Below are 6,699 nucleotides of genomic sequence, written 5' to 3'. Positions count from 1 at the left end.
ACATGCAGCAGCAGAAGCTCCATGTATGAATGTGGTTCCTGTATCTATGGGATGCATCTCACAGGCATTAATAATTAAAGAGCGGTGTATTATTGCACATAAAAGTATTTTGTTTTAAATATAGCTCCCTACTATAGTGGTACACAGTTTGGAGTGGATGTTGAGGCTTTGGTCTAAAGTGTACAATGCAGACTTTAAGGGGAGATGTATGTGGGAGAAGCTTCTGACTGTTTATTTGTAGTGTAAAGTTCCACTGAGGTTATTTTTAATTTCTCTTCAACATGTTGGATGTGTGCTCATTATCAACTCCTACCATCTTTTAAGTAGCGTTTTCCTTCATATTCAAACTGGTTCTTAATCCAAACTGAAAAACTGCCTCCAATGGCTTGAGTCAGAATTGGCAGCTGCCAGTCTTACCTTACAGCTAAAGTCCAAGTTAACTCTCTGAGAAAGATAGCAGCCTGATTTCAGTCTGCTAAAGCACTCATTCCTTCTTTAGTGACGGTTCTGGTACTGAAACTCTTTGAATTTGTCCTTCTAATCCCTCCTAGAATTAGAGTAGACATTCTTAGTCAGAACTTGGCTGCAAACTGTTTCCTTAGACTCTTAAGAGACTAATTAACCACTTGATAAATTTTGAATCTTTATTTAGTTTGATTACAATATTTAAATATTCAGTTCTCTACTTTTGGTGTTGTAGTTTGTAAACTCAAATTTGTGTATTATCCCATGTTTTGTGTTGGATTAAGGATAAACTAAAATTTTACCTTCACTAAAACTATTATTTCATTGATTGTACATAAAATTAAGGCTTATAAATGTACAAAAATCCCCTCTAAATACTTGATGACAAACACTGAGTGGATTGTTAAAGGTATATATATATATATGTATATATATATAAATATGAAAAACTTTCACTACAGTTACAACATTCTTGTGTCTAAAACTTGTTTTTGAAGACAGATTCTGTGAGACCACAATTGTAATTAGACTTCAGAGACTAAATATATATTTAGTGCATCCACCATTAATTATACACAAATCAAGTAAGCAGCTTTAAAACACAAATCTTCAAGATGTTTGCAGAAAATGAATGTAAAGTCCACAAGAGCCCCTGCTGTTTCTGTTGGCTAATTAAAATTTTATGCTTTACCACATTGCTCAGTATTCCTTTCATTCCTACCACAAAACTCACAACAGCAACATAAAAGAGGCCACGGGGCATCTCTCACCGTTTCTACCACTGCACGTCCCAGGCGCTACGTGGAAAATAGGACAGCGGTTGAACGCTCCTTCAAATTCCTCTCAATCTGTAATGAGTCACAGAAAGACTGCTCTCCTCAAACATCTCTTTTATTAAACACAGACATGAGATGCAAGCATAATTCTTGGCCAATTAAAAACAGTTTTCCACTGCATGAGTCAGAGGAAACAAAAACAATATAGAAGCACCTTATTTATGGGCGCCGCATGCTCCTGAGACATAAAGATGCTGTGCAGTTGCACATTCAAATCAGCACAGCCAGAGTTACATTTCATCATTATAATTCTTGGATACTTTGGCTTATATCATGAGGATACAGCAATTAGAACCCAGCGTGATGTGGCTGTGACACAACTCAAAGCGTACTGATTCTAATCTAGTCAATAAACAAATCAGCGCAACTGATCTCTGGAGATTCGGGATGACTCTCTGAGTTTGTATAACAATAATAAACAGAACTGTGAGTATCAGCTGAAAGACTTTGATTGCTTTTGCAAATTCGGAGGAAACCTGCAGCTTTGGTCAGTCGTCTAAAAACACTCATCGTTTGAATTCGTCTCATAATATTTTCCAGGGTGGAACAATCAACAAATTTAATGATTCATTGAAATAAAAATCCACCTAAATATTTTAATAACTCCACTATTGATTCAGTAATGTCTTTGAACTTGACAAAGTAAATGTGTATCAACTTATCTTTAGTAATCATGACTGAGTGGAGCCGGTCGTTTCTGTTTTCTGCCATAAAAAAAGAATTTGCTTGAGACCTGTCACTGAACTTACCAACATTCACAACAATGTTTGAAAAGGAAAAAGCAGGAGAGCACTGTTGCTGTGCTCAGAGGGCATATCTGCTGAGATATGTAATAGTTAGGTTGAATTATTTGGCAATTACAACACAAATATTTGTGTTGTAATACAGACACAATTCAAACCTAAGAACAGTGTAGTAACTGTCAATCGTGGCTGGTTGCAACATTAATGTTACTCTGGATGAGCCCTTTCTTCCTTTGGAAACAAATTTACAAATCAAAAGCAAATTTAAAAGAATTTGTTATTAACAAATAGCAAATCAGTTCAAGTTTTATCCCCTATAAGTTGTTTTTAGAGTTTTTAATCTAAGCTTATGCTGAAGTTTTTCATTTTAATAGGTATTACGAGGAAATTTCTCATTTTATATTTTACAAGGAGAAAGTTTCTCGTCAGTTTGAGTTAGTTTTATGTATCGCTATAAAAAAGTTCTTCATTTTGTATCCAACAGATTTGTTGGATATTGTGGAATTATAAAACACTAAAAGTAAGGGCCCATTTTGGTATAAAGAAAAATTGCAGTCACAAATTATATTGTTGTGAAACACATGTAATCAAGGATATTTTGAAACTATTTATTCTTTTTAGAATAGACTCAACCCAGACCCATTTTCAGGTTGCATTACTCTTTTCAAAAAAAAAAAAAAGAAAAAAAAAAAAAAAAAGCAAGACGAGGTGAACAGAAGTTGCCATTTTAAAGAAAGTACATGGTGTCCAGTAGCGTAATTCAGCTCTGCCCCAAGTCTGGTTGTGTTATCTGAGGCTAAGACAGACTCTTCAGTTTGGAAATAAGAGCACAGCTGTGTCTGAACTGACAGCGGCGAGTTTGCTCAGGGCTGAAGCTCTTATCTTTACTCCACTACTGAGTGTAAAACTACAGTATCAGTGTCTGCTTGAATCAAGGTGCTGCAGCATTAGAATAAGTGGCTTTACATGGCCTGAAAAACGAACAGCATTGACAGGTGATGTATAATCTTTTCAATCAAGCTGGCAGGACATCCATCAGATTCATGTCACAATCTCACCTTTCCCTCTCATACCAGATGCCACCCAGGTTTTATCCAGCTCTGTGCCTTGGCTTACCAAAATCAAGACATTTGGGCCATTTGTTAGGTGTCAAATATAAACTTTATGTTGTTGACTGTCTACGTAATCTATGTCCTCTCAATCTTTGGTTGCTTCTTCTCTAAAATCCAAAATTTCATAATCAGCCCAGTACAAAGACTGTTTTTGGTTTGTGCCTGTCTATTCTACTGGCATTAATTAATATATTTTCTGTATTAAATTATGTGTTGCCAATAATTAACTGCACATCAATTTAGTACACCAGTTTAAAGGTTTTCTTTCTTTTTTTTTTTTTAATCCAAAAGTACATTCTGTCCTGATTACTGCAAGATTTCCAGATAGTGAAATGCTAGGCAAACACACTCATCTAAACATGGCAGCACATTTCTATTCCTTGCTAAAAGGTAATGCTGATTATGGTTGTTATATGTTTCAAAGTTTTTAGGAAATTATTTGGATTTATATAAGAATGATTTTCTGCAAAAAAATAAAAATGGGAAGAACATGTTTTGTATAGCCCGGAGACTACCCTAACCTTTTAAAGGAAGCATAATAGGTCAGCTTTAATCTTCTTATATGAGCCATCAAATGGCATATTATTTAAATTTAAACTGTCTGTTAAGGTAGACCATGTTTAAACACATGGCTGAAGAGAAATATGTGATTGGGATTCATAATAGAACCTTTGACTACAACTTCAATGAATAAAATGAAGAGTCCATATTGTGTTAAACTTGGTTTGACATCATAACCTTCCAATAATTTGCCTGACTGATTCTCACTGACTCAGAATTGCCTCGTCATTTACGTTGTGGCGGCCGTGTCTGTGTGTCATAGACATCAGCTCTCTTTCTTCTGGTTTGACTGTCTGGTTTCCTGGTGGTAGTTTGAACTGAATGAATGCTTCACTTATGCAGACAGACAATGTCTTTCCCTTCACTTTTTAAATCTGTACATACTTGGAGAAAAGGATGTCTTTTGTCCTGCATTTGCATTTAAGAAATGTGACTCAAATAACACTTTGCTCTTAAACAAAGTTTGAGATCAAGTTTGTAGAGCAAAACGTCTGCCTAAGTAAACAGTGAAGGCCAAAAGGATTAGGTTTAAATGGGTTTAGGGGGATATTTATGTATGAGAAGGGGTAAGATATGACCAAACACGCTCCTCATTTAATGGTGGATAGTTCTTGAAGAGGTTCATTCTGAAACCTGAGAAATCCAAATCAAAAATACCTCAATTTATTCATTTATCCTTCATACAATGATATTCCTGTATCAACACTGAATAAAAACATGCTTCTGATAATATCAAAAGTTATTCACAATTCCCAAGATGCTTAAATGCATTCACTTGAATGTTATATCAATCAGGGGCTTGAAAAAATACATTTGAACTATTTTTATTTGAGAGTTAAGTGCTGATGGAAACGTCTTCAAATTTCAAAATGAAAACACTTACATAGAAGTGTTTACATCCATAGCTGCTATGATTTATAATGACTTATTTCACAAATAGACTTTCTAACATGTGATTTTAATTGCATTTCTTATTGAATGGAAACAACACAATTTATTTATTTTTTTATACTGGCAGAATGTTGAAAAAGCTTTGCATACATTTATATTTAAAACAGAGAAACAGTTTGTTTTTTTTTTAACACGTGAAATACTGGCCACTATTATGCCAAAAGTTTATTGATCCCACAAATGGCATTAAGTTGCACAACAACTTGGTAAAGTATCTTTAACCAAATGTTTGTTAGTAATTTGCATGGATACTTATCACTAAAATATATATTTAATTTAATTCTCCTCAAAATTTAAATGACATTTAAGCCCATTGTCACCTGAACATGTTCATCTACTGGGTAAAAACTGAGTATTTTTCTCAACTTTACATGAACCCCTTTACCCAGAAGGCAGAAACTTTGACCTTGTGAATATAAAAACAAAAATAATTAATTTTCACACAAACGGCTGCAACCTGAATTTCAAAAATAAATAGGACATGGCTGTTGCGAACAAATAGGAAAAGATTTTAAATTCAGGCGGCAGCACCTTAACTCTCTCCTCTATGTAAGTTGCTCAGAACATTTTTAGTATAATCATCTCTTTAGGCTATTAACAGCATGGACCACTGCACATAGCTTTTTTTATTCCCTCAAAACCAACAGCTGTGCAGGATGTGTCTTTACTGTGCAGCTGGGGATAAAGACGAGGTTGGGGCCAGAAACTGTGTACTCTAACCACAGGTCTGTCCCTAAGGGAGAGAATTAGAGATTTTGTGCTGGGCTAAGCAGCCATTTTTCAGGGGCTAAGGGTAGAAGAACCCTTGGAGATATAGCCTACATTGTTGTGCTTGTTCGCAAACAATGGCTGGAAATATTGGCAGCTTGATATACAAAAAAGGATTCATAGAATATTAATTTTGGAATAATTTTTTCTCTCCTTGATTTTAAGCAGTGTCACCTTGGCACATTAGAGTCGTGTCAAATGCCATTTAAGTCACAAATGGTATGCAGCCATTAATGAATAATGGATCGTACCGTTTGCATGTCTTCAAGCAGACATATAAGTGTTTTTGTCACAGCTGAGCCAGGTTTTGGCCCGCAGTCTTTCAAAGTTCTGTTTCTCATTTATGCTCAACTTTCTCTGGGTTTCATCATTGTCCTACCTGCCACTGAAACCTTGATTCTTTTCTTTTTCAGGCATCCTGTGGCATATTTGTTGCTGTGTTTGGCATCCACTGTCCTGATGACTCAGTTTGAGTCACACTTTGGAATACAGAGGAGATGCCGGGTGAATTTGTTACTGCGATGTGTTCTGGTGCTGTGGTTGAAAAACAAATTACCTCCGTTGTGTTGCTGTTGGTAAAAGGTGCTGATAAGCTTCACTTCTGTCTCACTGGTCTAATGGATTTATACCAATACCTCTGGTAAAAGACATATTTGATTTCAAGGTTAAATAAAGGTTGAAGAATTATCTTTTTTCTGGAAGCCCTGCCAAACTAGCAATGCCTGTTCACTCTCAGTATCAGTTAAAAAGATAAATGTTTTTTGGCCTTTTTTGGCAACTGCTTCTCTAACTCTTGAAGTATTTTCTTTTTGTCATTGTGGCACACATTCTTCTAAGTTTTAGCAAAGCACAATGCTAGAAGTACAGCTTTCACGCTGCAAAAACACAAAATCTTACCAAGTATTTTTTTCGTCTAGTTCCTGTGGCATCTTGAAATAAGACAAAACGAGCTGACAAGTAACCTTTCAGCAGCATATAGGAGCTTGTTTTCAGTCAATAACTCCTTAATATTAATTTTGAAAATAATTACTGGTTATACTGGCAGAATGTCTCACTGTTAACAAGACATTTTTTCCATTTTACAAGTTGAAAACTGTCCCTGTGGAACTAGTTCTTCTAGTAATCTCACAGTGACCTGAAGCAACTTGAGTGCTCCTTGCTTGAGAAAATAACGGAAACGTTTTATGACCGTGGTTGATGGGGTGAGAAAAATGTTAACCTACCTTCACATTGTAAGTACAAACTCAATGCTGCAAAGCATCT

This window comes from Poeciliopsis prolifica, unplaced genomic scaffold, assembly GCF_027474105.1.
Source record: "Poeciliopsis prolifica strain line A6 unplaced genomic scaffold, Auburn_PproV2 SCAFFOLD006, whole genome shotgun sequence".
NCBI lineage: Eukaryota > Metazoa > Chordata > Actinopteri > Cyprinodontiformes > Poeciliidae > Poeciliopsis > Poeciliopsis prolifica.
The sequence above is the reverse complement of the archived record's forward strand: the minus strand, read 5'-3'. Positions refer to the sequence as shown.